The sequence below is a fragment of the Pongo abelii genome, chromosome 13, assembly GCF_028885655.2.
Source record: "Pongo abelii isolate AG06213 chromosome 13, NHGRI_mPonAbe1-v2.0_pri, whole genome shotgun sequence".
Taxonomy (NCBI): Eukaryota; Metazoa; Chordata; class Mammalia; order Primates; family Hominidae; genus Pongo; species Pongo abelii.
The window spans coordinates 21,517,933-21,535,936 of NC_071998.2; the positions used below are offsets into that span (position 1 = coordinate 21,517,933).

The window sequence follows — 18,004 nt, forward strand, 5'->3', positions numbered from 1 at the left end:
GGTCCAGGTGCTGCAGTGATTACCCTTATCTTGTCTCCTACTAAATCACAGAGGTTTGGGGAGTTCCTTCCGACCTCCAATAAACTGGTTCGTGGAGGCCTGGGGAGTTTCTTCAGACCCCCAATCAAACTTGTTTGTTTAATCCTAAACAGGTTTTGTTAAGAATGCCTTCGTTATTTTGTCATGCTTTAAGGCCCAGGAAAGGCCTAGGCAAAACTCTGGGTGGGGTTTTGTTACATTCCAGCCTTTGTACAAGAACACTGGCTCTATCAGCTTTTAATATTTAACTTCTCCACTCAGTGCTGAAACCGTTGTTACGGAGGCCTGCGTTCCTGAGGCCTGGCCTGCCATACCAGGATGTTGAAAGGAGGGGAAGAGGAACTCTGATATTTGGATTCAAATACTTCTATGTTGTCCAACATAAACATGTTCATATGTCACCAAAAAAAAGGAAAATAAAGGAGTAAAAAAGCATGTACAATGAGCACCTAATAATAGTTTGTTCTAGGGAACAGCCCTGGGAAAACATTTCCAGCAATTTCAGATTTTTGTTATGTTTGAATTTTTTTACAATAAGCATGTTTTATTTGTAGAAGCAGAAAATAATATCCAACTATAGCATTTTAGAAATAATTATAAAAAGCTACCAGAAGGCCCAGCTCTTCACCCCTCTCCTCCTCCTCCCTCCGTTAAACACAGAACTCAGCCCAGCAGGGTAGGGCTGCAGCCCATGGCAGCACTGGGAGAACGCTTCCTTTCTCTGGCTGCCCACACCCGGGACGAGACTTCCAAGCAGGACAGGAAACAGGTCCCTGTTCAGGTCCAGGGATCAGCTGGGACGCCAGCGCCTTGAACCTGACTTCCCCAGGCCAGGACTCAGCCCCCTCCTTGGAACCCCATTGCTCCCCAGACTCTCCCCATCTCAGCCTCTCCCACACTCCACCCGTCTGCCGGCCTGCACCCCCGCTCCGTCCCCTCCTCTCCCTCCCCAGTCCACTCACCTTCAGCTGGTAGTGAGCTTTCCCATGAGGAAACTGAGGCACGCTGGGAAAAGGGAGCTACTCCAGGTCAAGCAGCAGCTTAGCAACAGGGTTGGGACCCAGGCTTCCCAGTAGCCGCTACAGTGTGCTTTAATAACACCACACACCTGAACAGCTGAGGTGCGCCGCGCCTCCCCCTCACTATACTCCTTCATTCCGGATTGAAATATGCACCATGCTCAGGCAAAAACAAACAAACAAACAAACCAGGCTTTTCTCACAAAATCAAATCAGAAGGTAAGATGTGTGTGGAAGAAACAAGTTTCTTAACTTCCCGAAACCTTATTTTCCTCGTGTGGAAAGTGAGTTGAAGAGCTCCTGCCTCGCGGCATCGCGGGGGATCTAATGAAACGATATGGTGCAGCTGGTGCCTCATAACTGGCAGCTGTGGTTTGTTTCTCCCAAAACCCGCCACTCTGGCCCCCAGCCATTAGGTGGCGTTCATTTGGGTGGTGGGGAGCAATGGAACTTTTTCTTTTCTCTGAGACAGGGTCTTGCTGTCGCCCAGGCTGGAGTGCAGTGACGCAATCTCATCTCACTGTAACCTCCCGCTCCCTGTAACCTCTGCCTCCCAGGCTCAAACGATCCTCCCCGCTCAGCCTCCCCAGTAGCTGGCACTAGGCGCACACCACCACGCCCAGCTAATATTTGTATTTTTTGGAGAGACGGGGTTTCGCCATCTTGCCCAGTCTGGTCTCGAACTTTTGGGGTCAAGCAATCCTCCTGTCTCAGCCTCCCACAGTGCTGGGATTACAGGTGTGAACCACCACGCCCAGTCCCGACGGAACTTTTTCTTCCTCATCCAACAACGTATGTATTTGCTCTTCAGTGAGTCAACAGTTGTCTCTCTCTCTTTTTTTTTTTTTTAGCAGCACTGGATTCTAGGAAAAATGAAAAATGAAGTGCATGCTTTACTTACTATGCCCCTGTGTAATAAACATCAGCTTTACTGAAGAAGAAACCTGAGGCTGTGTCCACACTGCAGTTATCTTCCTACACTCCCCATTTCTCCTTATTCTACAGATTGGCTGGGGGAAACTGAAGGATATATTCCTGGTGCAGTAAACCTGATGGTCAAACCTTCCCAGAGCTCCAGGGCAGCCAGCTGCTAGGAAGCCTCTCCCCTCTGACCCACAACCTTCCTGTTGGCTCCTGGCCACACCAACCCATCACCTGGGAGGATGCTGGAGAAACGGGGTTGCCCCAAGAGTCCACGTGTCCTTGACGCATGGCCAGACTCAACAATGAGCTTCTTAATGAAACTGGGAAACTGCAGAGTTCAAGTGGGTGTTGGGTGCTGAGCCGTGGCTCATTCCCTCAGGGATCAAATATCAGCAGAGTCATCAGGTAAATGCCACCAAGTTCACCTTCACCTTCCTGAGGAAAAGACGTTTGGGGTCTCAGCTTTCTTCAACAGGCAGGGCAGCTCTCCGGCACATGATAGAAGCAGGCTGGGAGTTAGAAGGCAGACAGAGGCCGGACACGGTGGCTCATGCCTGTCATCCTAGCACTTTGGGATTACAGGCCAGAGGATCGCTTGAGGCCAGGAGTTTGAGACCAGCCTAGGCAACACAGTGAGATCCCAGCCTCTGTAAAAAATTAGCTCTGCGAGGCCGGGCACAGTGGCTCACGCCTGTAATCCCAGCACTTTGGGAGGCCGAGGTGGGCGGATCACCTGAGGTCGGGAGTTCGAGACCAGCCTGACCAACATGGAGAAACCCCATCTCTACTAAAAATACAAAATAAGCTGGCCATGGTGGCACATGCCTGTAATCCCAGCTACTCAGGAGGCTGAGGCAGGATAATTGCTTGAAACTGGAAAGCAGAGGTTGCAGTGAGCTGAGATGGCACCATTGCACCCCAGCCTGGGCAACAAGAGGGAAACTCCGTCTCAAAAAAAAAAAAAAAAAAAGAGCTCTGCGTGGTGGTGCATGCCTGTAATCCCAGCTACTCAGGAGGCTGAGGTGGGAGGATCACTTGCAAAGCCGAGTTCCAGGCTGCATTGAGCTGTGATTGCATCACCGCACTCCAGCCTGGGCAACAGAGCGAGACACCATCTCTTCAGAAAAGCTGACATCTGCTGAGTCTGTCAGGGGCTCGCAGGTGCGGGTGGAGGGGGCTCAGATTCCCTGTGCCTGGGTGCTGGGGCTGGAGTGGGAGTATTAGCCATGGCCTTTTGTTCTCAATATCTCCATGGCGTTCTACCCATTCCTCTCCACAGCTCCATCCTGTTCTCTAAGTTGGCCCTTGATCAACTTTAGACAGCAACAGACATGAGCAACAAAGGGCTGTGTGTCTTCTGAAGCGGATATTAAACCGGACCTTCACACAGCTGTGCTTTCAGAGCCTGCCCCTGCCAGCTGCCCTCCTCAGTTCTCACCCTTGTGTGCCGTGCTCCCGTCTTCGGCAGCCTTGGGAGGTGGATGGACGGATTCTTGGAGTCATGTTCTTCATGCCTAAAACAAGCACAAAGGACTCCAGACAGAACCTGCTGTATTGAAATACAGTTATCCAAATGTAAACAAACTCAGGCAAGATAAACGCTACTTTATTAATGCATTGCATGATAAGATCTGGCAGTCGCTCTAATAACAACGATGATTTTGAAGAGTGATGAATGTAAGAAATTTCAAGGTATCTGCAACAAACGCAGTGGGAAGTGAAAATATTTCAGATTCAAATTGCGCCAGAGTCACAGGTGCCTCTGATACACCCTACTTTGTTGCATATACTAACTGAAGGAATAGCTGAAGTTTAGTTAGGGGTTAATGAAAATAAGTGTGTAATTTCTTCTTTACTCAATGTATAGCCCTCTCTGTTCTGTCTGTGGGTCCCTGACTTCGAGTGTCCAGGTCAGCTCAGCTCCTGCCTGCAGTACAATGTTCTCTTTGCCTGGAAGCCATCATTTACTGGCTGGTAGGGCTGGTCTGGGCCCTGCAGCCGGGCTCCCATTTTATTCCCTCACCTCTCTGCCTTTCTCCCTCTGTCTCTCTCCTTCCTCTTCTCCTTCTCCCCTTCCCCTCTTCCCCCTCCTTCTCCTCCCTCTCCCCTCCCTCTGTCTCTCTCCCTCTCCCTCTCCCCTTCCCCTCTTCCCCCTCCTTCTCCTTCCTCTCTCCTCCCTCTCTCTCCCTCCCCCTCTCCCTCTCCCCTTCCCCTCTTCCCCCTCCTTCTCCTCCCTCTGTCTCTCTCCCTCCTTCCCACCCCTCCTTTGTCTTCTCCTGGGGGCTACTCACTTAGGGCTGAGATTTAAATATTTTCTGATTTAGAGTAAGTTGGGAAGAAGCAGGAATTAGATATGACTCTCCCAGCTGGTAGACAGGTAGGTGGTCAGACTTCAAACCTACGTCTGTCTGTTTCCAAAAATCCTGTCTTCCCAGCAGGTCTGGGATTTTCCTGCTCATCAATGTGTATTTCTCCCAGAAAGCCAGGGATTGTCCTTGCCTCCAGAAAGCCAATGACTGTCCTTGCCTCAGTCTGGCTCTAGAGAGGGCTCACCTAAACAAAGGACAGCCTTCGGCCTAGGGAAGGGGGACTTCCAAACACTGCCAGGTACACAGGTGCCTTGGCCATGCCTGTCTGTTCTTCACAGGGCTCTGCCCTTGTGCCCTCCACCGGGAAGGGGTTTCAGAACATCATTTGGCAAAGATTGAATAATGCCTGCCCCCATCACAGACCCTGCTAAAACTGGAAAAAAAAGACGCAAACCAAAACTTCTCCTTGCCCAGGCCAGACACTTGTTTATATTTGTCTCTGTGTCCTACAAACATTAACCAGAAAGCCTCTTTGACCAGACACAGGGGAAATGGAGGTCACGCTATCTCCTGCACACAGAGCTCTGAGGCCGAACAAGGGCTTACCCACAAAAGTCAGATGTCTGCTGCTGCTTTCTTAGCAACAGATTTAGAAACCTATTCATCAGACAGACTTCTCCTGAGTGGCTCAGCCACATCCCTCCTCCCTTCACACTTCTGACCCCCCACTCTGCCCACACCCTTGTCACCCTGCTTCAGTTCATTGAGGGGATCAGGATGGCCTCAGGCATTTCATCCATTCATTGATTCACCTATTCATCAAGGGCTTGTTGAGTATCTCGGTATGTGCATGACCCAGCATTATGTGGGCTTTACCAACTTCAGCTCACAACCATTGGATTAAATTCTCTTTTAAAATGGTCTTAAAGATGTGTTCTTACATGCTTTTTATTTTTTCTAAAAACACTTTTAAAAAGAAAGTAGCTTATATCAGAAAGCAATTTATAGATTAGGCACAGTGGCTCACACTTGTAATCCCAGCACTTTGGGAGGCTGAGGTGGGAGGATCACACAAGCTCAGGAGTTTGAGGCCAGCCTAGGCAACACAGTGAGATGCCATCTCTACAAAAAATCAAATATTAGCCAGTAATGATGGCATGTGCCTGTGGTCACAGCTATGTGGGAGACTGAGGTGGAAGAATCGCTTGAGCCCAGCAGGTCAAGGCTGCGATGAGCTATGATTTCACCTGTGCACACCAGCCTGGGTGACAGAGCTAGACCTTGTATCAAAAAAAAAAAAAAAAGCCTATGGATTACGGCTGGTTGTTATAGAAGAGATAGAGTTTTAGTTCTGATCTTAAGGACAAAAGGATAGAACTCTTTCTTCCCTCCCCTGATAGCCAGGGGCCACTGGACAGCCACAGTTTGGAAACTCCCGATCTATTTTCTTGGGACTGTCCTGCGTAAACCCTTCGTTCCAGGAGTTCTAGTAACAGGAAACTGTCCCTGCTTCAGCCTTGAAAATCTTTGCTATTCTTTGAGGCCCACTGGATGCCAGATGTCTTCTGGGAGGCCTTGCCTGCTCCCAGTAAATTCTCTCTCCTCTATTTGGATATGCCATTGTCTATGCTTTTTATCTGGTGATGGCCACATAAGTTTTATGACATCTCTTGCATTCTTGCCTTGTATGCATTTAATGTTTAAAAAACTTTTTTTTAAGCTTTTTATTTTGAGAGACAAGACCTCACTATATTGCCCAGGCTTGACTCGAACTCCTCAGCTCATTCCTCCAACCTCAGCCTCCCAAGTAGCTGGGACCTCAGGTGGGCGCCACTGCGCTCAGCAATGTTGCTATGTTACTTATACAGCAGCCATGCCTAGCTCTTCTCTCCAAGTCCTCAAAGCGCTTCTTCACAATGTCTCTTTCATCTGAAACTTTTCTTCCCCCAGTTGATCCAATCCATAGAATATAACCGTTTCTTCATACAAGTGTATGAATATAACCATTTATTCAGTGCGAGTGCATACTTGACGTCAGGTCTTGTTGTTGATGTCAGGGTCAGAGAGACATTTGTGTTTGGTTTTTTTTTTTTTTTTTTTGAGACAAAGTTTCACTCTGTTGCCCAGGCTGGAGTGCAGTGGCCCGATCTCGGCTCACTGCAACCTCTGCCCTCCCGGTTCAAATGATTCTCCTGCCTCAGCCTCCTGAGTACCAGGGATTACAGGCACGCATCACCATGCCCAGCTAATTTTTGTATTTTTAGTAAAGACGGGGTTTCACCCTGTTGGTCAGGCTGGTCTCGAACTCTTGAGCTCAAGCGATCCACCCACCTCAGCCTCCCAAAGTGCTGGGATTACAGGCGTGAGCCACTGCACCCAGCCGACACTTCTGTCTTGAAAGTGGTCATCCTGCTTGGAGTTCCCCACTCCACTTGTCCTGTTCATCCAGTGCCATTTTAATCCTCTCCAAAAATGTTTCCATTCCAAAACTTTCTTTTTAAAAATTGAGAAATAATTCACATAACATAACATTCACCCGTTTAAAGTATACAATTCAATGTTTTTTTTTTATTGGCAAAGTTGTGTAACCATTACCACTATCTAATTCCAGATCACTTTCATCACCACCAAAAGAAACCCCATACCCATTATCAGTCCCTCCTTTGTCCACCTCTCTCCAGCCCCTGGCAAACAGCAATCCACCCTCTGTCTCTATAGATTTGCCTGTCCTGGACATTCCATATAAACGGAATCATACAATATGTGACTTTTGTGTTCGCTCCTCTCACTTAGCAGTTAATGTCAAGGTTCATCCACGTTGGGGCCTGTGTCAGGACTTCATTCCTTTTTATTGCTGAGTAATATTCCGTGATAAGAATATACTGTGCCACATTTTGTTTATTCTACAGCTGATGGAGTTTTAGGTTTATTATTCTTTTGACTATTATGAATGATGCTGCTATAAATAGTCACATCCTAGTTTTTGTGTGGATGTCTGTTTTCATTTCTCTTGGATCTCTACCTAGGTGTAGAATTCCTGGGTCATAGGATAACTATGTTTAACCTTTTGAGGAACTGCCTGACTGTTTTCACAGCTGCTGCCCCATATTGCACCCCACTAGCAATGTATGGGGGTTTCAGTTTCTCCACATTCTTTCCAAAACTTGTCATTTTTCCACATTTTTGATCAGAGCCATTTTGGGGGGTGTGCAGTGGTATCTCATTGTAGGTTTTTTTTTGTTGTTGTTATTTTTGTTTGTTTGTCTTTTGAGATGAAATCTCACTCTGTTGCCCAAGCTGGAGTGCGGTAGCATGATCTCAGCTCACGGCAACCTCCACCTCCTGGGTTCAAGCGATTACCCTGCCTCAGCCTCCCGAGTAGCTGGGATCACAGGCATGCGCCACAACACCTGGCTAATTTTTGTATTTTTAGTAGAGACAGGGTTTCACCATGATGGCCAGGCTGGTGTCGAACGCCTGACTTCAGGTGATCCACCCACCTGAAGTGCTGGGATTACAGACATGAGCCACTGCGCCTGACCACTCATGGGCTTTGTTTTTACTTTTTTAAAGTAACGGCTTCCTTGAGATATAATTCACATACCACACCATTCACCCATTTAAAATGCACAAATTAGAGTCTGTAGTTGAAGCTCTTGAGGAGGCTAAGGCAGGAGGTTTGCTTGGGCCCAGGAGTTTGAGTCCAGCCTGGGCAAAATAGAGAGATCTCATCTCTATAATTTTTTTAAATTATGTGTACAATTTAATGATGTTTCGTGTATTCATAGATAGTGCAACCAACACCACAGTCAATTTTAGAATATTTTTATCACCTCATTAAGAAATCACCACAGTTGTGGTGGCTCACACCTGTAATCCCAGCACTTTGGGAGGCTGAGGCAGGCGGATCACTTGAGGCCAGGAGTTTGAGACCAGCCTGGCCAATGTGGTGAAACCCTGTCTCTACTAAAAAATACAAAAATTAGCCAGGCGTGGTGGCTCATGTCTGTAATCCCAGCTACTCAGGAGGCTGAGACAGGAGAATTGTTCAAACCCGGGAGGCGGAGGTTGCCGTGGGCCGAGATCGCACCACTGCGCTCCAGCCTGGATGACAAAGCGAGACTCTGTCTCAAAAATAATACATACATACAAACATAAATACATAAATGAAAGAGGCCAGGCGAGGTGGCTCACACCTGTAATCCCAGCACTTTGGGCGGCCGAGGCTGGCAGATCATGAGGTCAGGAGATCAAGATCATCCTGGCTAACACGGTGAAACCCCGTCTCTACCAAATATACAAAAATTAGCCAGGTGTGGTGGTGGGCGCCTGTAGTCCCAGCCACTCAGGAGGCTGAGGCAGGAGAATCGCTTGAACCTGGGAGGTGGAGGTTGCTGTGAGCCAAGATCGCACCACTGCACTCCAGCCTGGGAGACAAAGCAAGACTCCAGCTCAAAAAAAAAAAAAAAAAAAGAAAGAAAGAAAGAAGAAGAAAGAAGAAAAAGAAAGAAAGAAAGAGAGACAGAGAGAAAGAAGGAAAGAACGAAACCCTGCTTACTTTTAATAGTGGATAGAACAACTAGGCAGAAGATCAACAAGGAAATAGAAGACTTAATACTATAAAATGGCCAGGTGCAGTGGCTGACGCCTGTAATCCCAGCACTTTGGGAGGCCAAGGCGGGTGGATCACCTGAGGTCAGGTGTTCTAGACCATCCTGGCCAACATGGTGAAACCCTGTCTCTACTAAAAATACAAAAATTAGCCGGTTGTGGTGGCGTGTGCCTGTAATCCCAGCTACTCAGGGGGGCCAAGACAGGAGAGTCGCTTGAACCCAGGAGGCAGAAGTTGCAGTGAGCTGGGATCGCCATCGCACTCCAGCCTGGGGGAAAAGAGCAACACTTCGTCTCAAAAACAAACAAACAAACAAAGAAAAAACCCCAAAAAACTATAAAGCAACTAGACCTAACAGACATCTCTAGAATACTCTACCCAGCAATAGCAGAAATAGCAGAATATATATTCTTCTCAAATACACAGACGATTCTTTAAGATAGACCATATGGTACACCATTGAACAAACGTTAATACATTTAAAAGGATAAAAACAATGTAAAGCATGTTTTCTGGCCACAATGGAATGAAATGAGAAATCAATAACAAAGAAACTTAGGAAACACACATCTGTGGAAATGTGCATGAAAATCTCCAACTATCATTATTCAATTTCTGTTTCTCCCTCCATTCTGTTCATTTTTTGCTTTATGTATTTGGGTGCAAAATACCATACCATACATATATGTAAAAATTAACTTAAAATGGATCATATACATAAATGTAAGAGCTAAAACAATAAAACTTTTAGAAAAAAAACAGGCATAAATCTTTGTGACTTTGGATTAGGCAATGATTTCTTAGTTATGACATCAAAAGCACATGCAACAACAAAATAGGCAAATTATACATTATCAAAAGTTAAACTTTTTATTTTTAATTTTTATATTTTTATATATATTTTTAGAGACAGAGTCTTGCTCTGTCACCCAGGACAGAGTGCAGTATGGCAATCTCGGCTCACTGCAACCTCCGCCTCTCGGGTTCAAGTGATTCTCATACCTCAGCCTCCTGAGTAGCTGGGACTACAGGCACACATCACCATGCCCAGCTAATTTTTTGTATTTTAGCAGAGACAGGGTTTCACCATGTTGCCTAGGGTGGTCTTGAACTTCTGAGCTCAGGCAATCTGCCCGCCTCAGCCTCCCAAAGTGCTAGGACTACAGGTGTGAGCCACCGTGCCCACCTAGAAGTTAAAACTTTTATTTTGCAAAGGAAACCATCAAGAAAGTGAAAAGACAACCCACAAAATGGAAAAACATGTTTGCAAGTCATATATGTGATTTTTAAAAAATCTACAACTCATAAAAAAAAGTTAGCCCAGCTAAATGCAGAGGATTTGAATGGATAACTCTCCAGATAAGATCTACAAATGGCCGTCCAGGCGCGGTGGCTCACGCCTGTAATCCCAGCACTTTGGGAGGCCAAGGTGAGAGGAGTGCTTGAACCCAGGAGTTTGAGACCAGCTCTGGGCAACATAGTGAGATCTCATCTCTACAAAAAATGAACAAAATTAGCTGGGTGTGGTGGCTTGTATCTATAGTCCCAGCTACTTGGGAGGCTGAGGTGGGAGGATTGCTTGAGCCCAGGAGGTCGAGTCTGCAGTGAGCCAAGATCATGCCACTGCACTCCAGCCTGGGCTACAGACCCTGTCTTAACAACAACAACAACAATAAATACACACATATACACACACACGCACACACACAAATGACCAATAAGCACATGAAAAGATGCTTGACATCATTAACCATCAGGAAAATGCAAATCAAAACCTCAAAGAGATATCACTTCACACCCAGTAGGATAATTTAAAAGACAGACACAGTAACAAGTATTGGTTTGGTTTTTTTTTTTTTTTTTTTTGAGACGGAGTCTCACTCTGTCGCCCAGGCTGGAGTGCAGTGGCGCGATCTCGGCTCACTGCAAGCTCCACCTCCCGGGTTCACGCCATTCTCTTGCCTCAGCCTCCTGAGTAGCTGGGACTACAGGCGCCCACCACCACGCCTGGCTAATTTTTTGTATTTTTAGTAGAGACGGGGTTTCACCGTGTTAGCCAGGATGGTCTCGATCTCCTGACCTCGTGATCCGCCCGCCTCGGCCTCCCAAAGTGCTGGGATTACAGGCGTGAGCCACCCCACCCAGCTGGACAGTAACAAGTATTGGCAAGAACACAGAGAAATAGAATCTTCATACACTGCTGGTAGAACTGTAAAATGGTGCAGCGACTTTAGAAAACAGCCTGGAGGCACCTCAAAAGGTTAAACAGAGTTACCATAGGACACAGCAATTCCACATCTAGGTAAATATCCAAGAGAAATAAAAACATACATCTACACAAAAATTTGTATGTGAATATTCATAGCAGCATTTGCTGGGTGCAGTGGCTCACACCTTTAATCCCAGCACTTTGGGAGGCCAAGTCGGGTGGATCACCTGAGGTCAGGAGTTTGAGACCAGCCTGGGCAACATGGTGAAACCCTATCTCTACTAAAAATACAAAAATTAGCTGAGCTTGGTGGCGGGCGCCTGTAGTCCCAGCTACTTGGGAGGTTGAGGCATGAAAACCACTTGAACCCAGGAGACAGAGGTTGCAGTGACCCGAGATCATGCCACTGCATTCCAGCCTGGGCAACAGAGCAAGACTACATCTCAAAACAAAAACAAACAACACAGAACAACAAATATTCACAGCAGCATTATTCTAATAGCCAAAATGTGGAAACACTCCAAATATCCCTCCAATAATGAGTGGATAAATAAAATGTGATATAATGAGACTTTATTTGGTAATACAAAGAAAAAAGTACTTATAACAAGCTACGACATGGAGGAATCTTAAACACCTTCTGCTAAGTGAAAGAACCCAGACACAAAAGGCCACATATCATGTTGCCATTTATGACATGTTCGGAACAGACAAATCCATGGAGACGGAAAGTGAATTGCTGGTTGCCTAGGGCTAGGTGGGGAGAGCAGGGTTGGGGTGGAACAGGGAGAGACTGCTGCTTATGGGTTTGCAGTTTCTTTTAAGGGTGATAAAAATGTTCTAAAATTCATTGTGATGACAGCACAACACCTTGAATATATTTTTAAAAACCCATTGAATTGTATACTTTAAATGGCTTTTCGATATTATACTTCAATAAAGCTGTTACTTAAAGTTGGTAGTCTTTCCGTGTAAATAAGGAATCTGTAGTTATTTTTAAAATAAAAACTAAAACTAACTTTTTTATTTTTATTTTTTTTGAGACAGAGTCTCGCTCTGTCGCCCAGACTGGAGGGCAATGGCGCAATCTCGGCTCACTACAAGCTCTGCCTTCCAGGTTCACGCCATTCTCCTGCCTCAGCCTCCCAGGTAGCTGGGACTACAGGAGCCTGCCACCACGCCCAGCTAATTTTTTGTATTTTTAGCAGAGACAGGGTTTCACCATGTTAGCCAGGACGGTCTCGATCTCCTAACCTTGTGATCCACCCGCCTCAGCCTCCCAAAGTGCTGGGATTACAGGAGTGAGCCATCGCGCCCGGCCTTTTTATGTTTTTTTTTAGATGGAGTCTTGCTGTCGCCAGGCTGGAGTGCAGTGGAGCGATCTCGGCCACTGCAACCTCCGCCTCCTGGGTTCAAGTGAGTCTCCTGATTCAGCCTCCCAAGTAGCTGGGATTACAGGCATGCACCACCACGCCTGGCTAATTTTTGTATTTTTACTAGAGACAGGGTTTCATCATGTTGGCCAGGCTGGTCTCAAACTCCTGGCCTCAAGTGATCCGCCTGCCTCGGCCTCGCAAAGTGCTGGGATTACAGGCATGAGCCACCGTACCTGGCCTTTTTTTTTTTTTTTCTTGAGATGGAGTCTCGCTGTCTTGCCCAGGCTGGAGTGATTCTTCTGCCTCAGCCTCCAGATTAGCTGGGATTACAGGCACCCGCCATCATGCCCAGCTAATTTTTTTGTACTTTTGTAGAGACAGGGTTTCACAACGTTGGCTAGGCTGGTCTCGAACTCCTGACCTCAGGTGATCCTCCCACTTTGGCCTCCCAAAGTGCTGGAATTACAGGCATGAGCCACCGCACCAGGCCTAACTTTTATATAAAACAAACAAACAAAACTGTTGGAAGGGCAGAAGACTGCTGCTAGTCTTAAGAAAATCAAGCTGTGTAGGAACTACCAAGGAACTCAGCTCCCTGCAGCACTGAGGTGCACACCTTGCAAGAAGACACCTGGAACAGGTGGCTGAAACCTTCTTTCCAAAGCCTGCTGAAGTCTGCTCACCTACCTTCCGCTGCCAGAAGCAATAATCCTCTCTACTCCTCTCACTCTCTTAATCGTGCAGATACACTATTTATTGGCAGAACCTGGACTGGAGCCCTGAAGATGAGCAGGTACAGGAACCATCATGTCCCAGATGCCAGCTCCTGTGATACCGGGGAGAACACAGGCGGAAGTGGGAATGGCACTAAGCAGCCACACAGAACAGGAAATGAACTCACCTTCTGTTTGAAACGAGGAAATCGAACCCGAGATTTTAGAAGTGACTTGCTCAAGGTCACATAACTTGCTAGTGATAATGTACCTACTGTTCAGCTTAGGGCTTTTGTTGATGGCGGGGGGGGCGGAGGGACAAAAACCATCTGTGTGAATTTTAGGAGGCACAATAAACTGACTATCAAGTTACTATTCTGATTTAACACCAAGAAAACAAATATACCAAAGATGGTTTATGTAAGAAAAATCCTGGTGCTGTAGATTTCAGGCCTGTCCAAACATTACACTTCAAACAGATGCCTGACACTGCAAAATAAAAGCTCATTTCATAGGCTTGGTGGTTTGTCAAAAAATCCTTCAACATGCTATTTTGGTGCACACTCACAAAAATTCCACATATCATGAGCAGAAAGTCTGAGCAGAGTTTTGCTCTTGTTGCCCAGGCTGGAGTGCAACAGTGTGATCTCAGCTCACTGCAACCTCTGCCTCCCAGGTTCAAGCAATTCTCCTGCCTCAGCCTCCCTGGTAGCTGGGATCACAGGCATGTGCCACCACACCCAGCTGATTTTGTATTTTTAGTAGAGATGGGGTTTTTCCATGTTGGTCATGCTGGTCTTAAACTCCCGACCTCAGGTGATCCACCTGCTTTGGCCTCCCAAAGTGCTGGGATTACAGGAATGAGCCACCAAACCCAGCCTGAATTTTTCTTTTTTGAGATGGAGCCTTGCTCTGTTGCCCAGGCTGGAGTGCAGTGGAGTGATCTTGGCTCACCACAACCTCTGCCTCCTGGGTTCAAGTGATTCTCCTGCCTCAGCCTCCTGAGTAGCTGGGACTACAGGCACATGCCACCATGCCTGGCTAAATTTTTTTGTATTTTTCATAGAAACAGGGTTTCACTATGTTGGCCAGGCTGGTCTCGAACTCCTGAACTTGTGATCTGCCCACCTCAGCCTCCCAAAGTGCTGGGATTACAGACATGAGCCTCCGCACCCAGCTAGTCTGATTTTTTATTAAGATTTGTTTACTGAGAACCAAGGCTCCAATTACCCATTCACTCATTCTTAAATTTGTTCATTCATTCGAAAATGTTCCCTAAACATCCCTTAAGGAGCTTACTTCAGTGAAGGAGACAGAAACGTAAAAAGTGAATAAAATATATATGAGACTGATAAACTTAGTCTAAGAGTATAAATATATCTGATGAACTAATTATTATAAGTATAATAGGGTTAGGCACAGTAGCTCCTGTCTGTAATCCCAGCACTTTGGGAGGCTGAGGCAGGAGGATCACTTAAGTCTAGGAGTTCGAGACCAGCCTGGAAAACCTAATGAAACCTTGTCTCTACAACAAAAGAAAAAGTAAAAAGTGGCCAGGCACAGTGGCTTATGCCTGTAATCCCAGCTCTTTGGGAGGCCAAGGTGGGCAGATCATTTGAGGTCAGGAGTTTGAGATCAGCCTGGCCAACATGATGAAACCTCGTCTCTACTGAAAATATAAAAATTAGCCAGACTGGGCACGGTGGCTCACGTCTGTAATCCCAGCACTTTGGAGGCCGAGGCGGGTGGATCACGAGGTCAAGAGTTCAAGACAAGCCTGATCAACATGGTGAAACCCCATCTCTACTAAAAATACAAAAATTAGCTGGGCATGGTGGCAAGCACCTGTAATCCCAGCTACTCAGCAGGCTGAGGCAGGAGAATCGCTTGAACCTGGGAGGCGGAGGTTGCAGTGAGCCAAGATCGTGCTATTGCACTCCAGCCTGGGTGACACAGCAAGACTCCGTCTCAAAAAAAAAAATTAGCCAGGCATGGAGGCAGCTCTCATGGAGGCAGCTAGTGTGAGGCTAGGGAGCGCCGAGCCACGTGTCGTGCCCTGCACTACCCAGACTAGTGAACAATACAGTCAGGATGGCTAAAGGTGACCCCAAGAAACCAACAGGCAAGATGTCTGCTTATGCCTTCTCTGTGCAGACATGCTGCAGTGGGATAATTAAGGAATCAGAAAGACTGAGGGGTTGAGGAGGAATTATTTAATTATTTAGGTGCACCGACCCAGTCGGATTAACATCCAAAGGACTGAGCCATGAACAAAGAGTCAAGCTATCTTTTAAGCATTTTGTGGGGCGGGGGGAGATCTGTGCAGGGGGAAGCATATTACAGAAGCAAGAAACAAAGACAGTTATTTAATTAAGACATGCATTACATCATTTCTTACTTTCCAAGGAACAACATGTTTTGTGACTTGAGATTATCTGCCTAGTGACCTTGCAGCTGCACAGCTAGAGAAACAGAGTCTTCACAATGCCTGGGAAAGGGAGAGATAAGGCTCACTAGACACAGAAAAACAGGCAGTCAATTTTTAAAGGACTTCAGCTTTTTTTCTTTCTCAGGGAGAATTGGGTTTTCTTACATACAACCGAGTTTTTGCTTACACATTCTTTAATTTCTTTTTTTTTTTTTCTTTTGAGACAGAGTTTCGCTCTTGTTGCCCAGGTTGGAGTGCAAAAGTGCGATCTCGGCTCACAGCAACCTCTGCCTCCCAGGTTCCAGCCATTCTCCTGCCTCAGCCTCTGGAGTAGCTGGGATTACAGGCATGCGCCACCACGCTTGGATAATTTTTTGTATTTTTAGTAGAGACAGGGTTTCTCCATGTTGGTCAGGCTGGTCTTGAACTCCGGACCTCAGGTGATCCACCCACCTTGGCCTCCCAAAGTACTGGGATTACAGGCATGAGCCACTGCGCCCAGCCTCTTTAATTTCTTTTAATTCCTGTTCCATTGCAGAGAAGAACATAAGAAGAAAAACCCAGAAGTCCCTGTCAATTTTGCAGAATTTTCCAAGAAATGCTCTGGGAGGTGGAAGACAATGTCCAGGAAAGAGAAATTTAAATTTGGTGAAATGGCAAAGGCAGATGAAGTGTGCTGTTATCGGGAAATGAAGGATTATGGACCAGCTAAGTGAGGCAAGAAGAAGGACCCTAATGCCCCTAGAAGGCCACCGTCTGCATTCTTCCTGTTCTGTTCAGAATTCCGCCCCAAGATCAAATCCACAAACCCCAGCATCTCTATTGGAGACGTGGCAAAAAAGTTGGGTGAGATGTGGAATAACTTAAATGACAGTGAAAAGCAGCCTTACGTCACTAAGGCGGCAAAGCTGAAGGAGAAGTATGAGAAGGATGTTGTCGACCATAAGTTGAAAGGAAAGTTTGATGGCGCAAAGCGTCCTGCTAAAGTTGCCCGGAAAAAGGTGGAAGAGGAAGATGAAGACGACGAGGAGGAAGAAGAGAAGGAGGAGGAAGAAGAGAAGGAGGAGGACGAGGAGGATGAACAAAAACTGTTAATCTGTCTCCTTGTGAATACTTACAGTAGGGGAGTGCCGTAATTGACACATCTCTTATTTGATAAGTGTCTGTTGCCCTCATTAGCTTTAATTACAAAATTTGATCAGGATCGTATTGTAGTCTCTCAAAGTGCTCTAGAAATTGTCAGTGGTTTACATGAAGTGGCCATGGGTGTCCGGAGCACCCTGAAACCGCATCAAAGTTGTACATATTTCCAAACATTTTTTAAATGAAAAGGCACTCTCATGTTCTCCTCACTCTGAGCACTTCGCTGTTGGTGTGACAAGGCATTTAAAGACGTTTCTGGCATTTTCTTTTTATTTTTAAGGTGGTGTTAACTATATGGTTATTGGCTAGAAATCCTGAGTTATCAACTGTATATCTCTATAGTTTGTAAAAAGAACAAAACAACCGAGACAAACCCTTGATGCTCCTTGCTTGGCGTTGAGGCTGTGGGGAAGATGCCTTTTGGAGGGACTGTAGCTCAGGGTGTGCACTGTGAGGCTGGACCTGTTGACTATGCAGTGGGCATCCATTTAGCTTCAGGTTGTCTTGTTTCTGTATATAGTGACATAGCATTCTGCTGCCATCTTAGCTGTGGACAAGGTGGGGTCAGCTGGCATGAGAAGTTTTTTTTTTTTTTTTTTTTGAGTTAAGTGGGGTAGTTTTTAAACAAACTGTAGAACTCTTCTTTGTCAGCAAAGTGAAGAGCCGCTGCATCAATGAAAGTTCAAGAACCTCCTGTACTTAAACACGATTTGCAACGTTGTTTTTTTTTTTTTTTGTATGTTTAGAATGCTGAAATGTTTTTGAAGTTAAATAAACAGTATTACATTAAAAAAAAAAAATAGCCAGGCATGGTGGTGGGTGCCTGTAATCCCAGCTACTCGGGAGGCTGAGGTGGGAGGATTGCTTGAGCCCAGGAAATTGAGGCTGTAGTGAGCCAAGATCATGCCACTGTACTGCAGCCTGGGTGATAGAATGAGACCCTGTCTCAAAAACAAGCAATTAAACAAACAAAAACTCTGAAAGAAGCACTAGCAAAGAATTATGAGAGCATCTGAAAGGAATAATAATAACTCTTTTTATTTTTAGATGGAGTTTTGCTCTTGTTGCCCAGGCTGGAGTGCAGTGGCGCGATCTTGGCTCACCACAACCTCCGCCTCCCAGGTTCAAGCGATTCTCCTGCCTCAGCCTCCCGAGTAGCTGGGATTACAGGCATGCGCCACCACTCCTGGTTAATTTTTTGTATTTTTAGTAGAGACAGGGTTTCTCCATGT

General features: G+C 46.2%; 1 pseudogene; it reads left to right on the plus strand.

Moving 5' to 3' along the window:
- The first annotated feature begins 15,292 nt into the window (after positions 1 to 15,292).
- Positions 15,293 to 17,572, plus strand: LOC100433660 (high mobility group protein B3-like; annotated as a pseudogene).
- Positions 17,573 to 18,004: the final 432 nt, after the last annotated feature.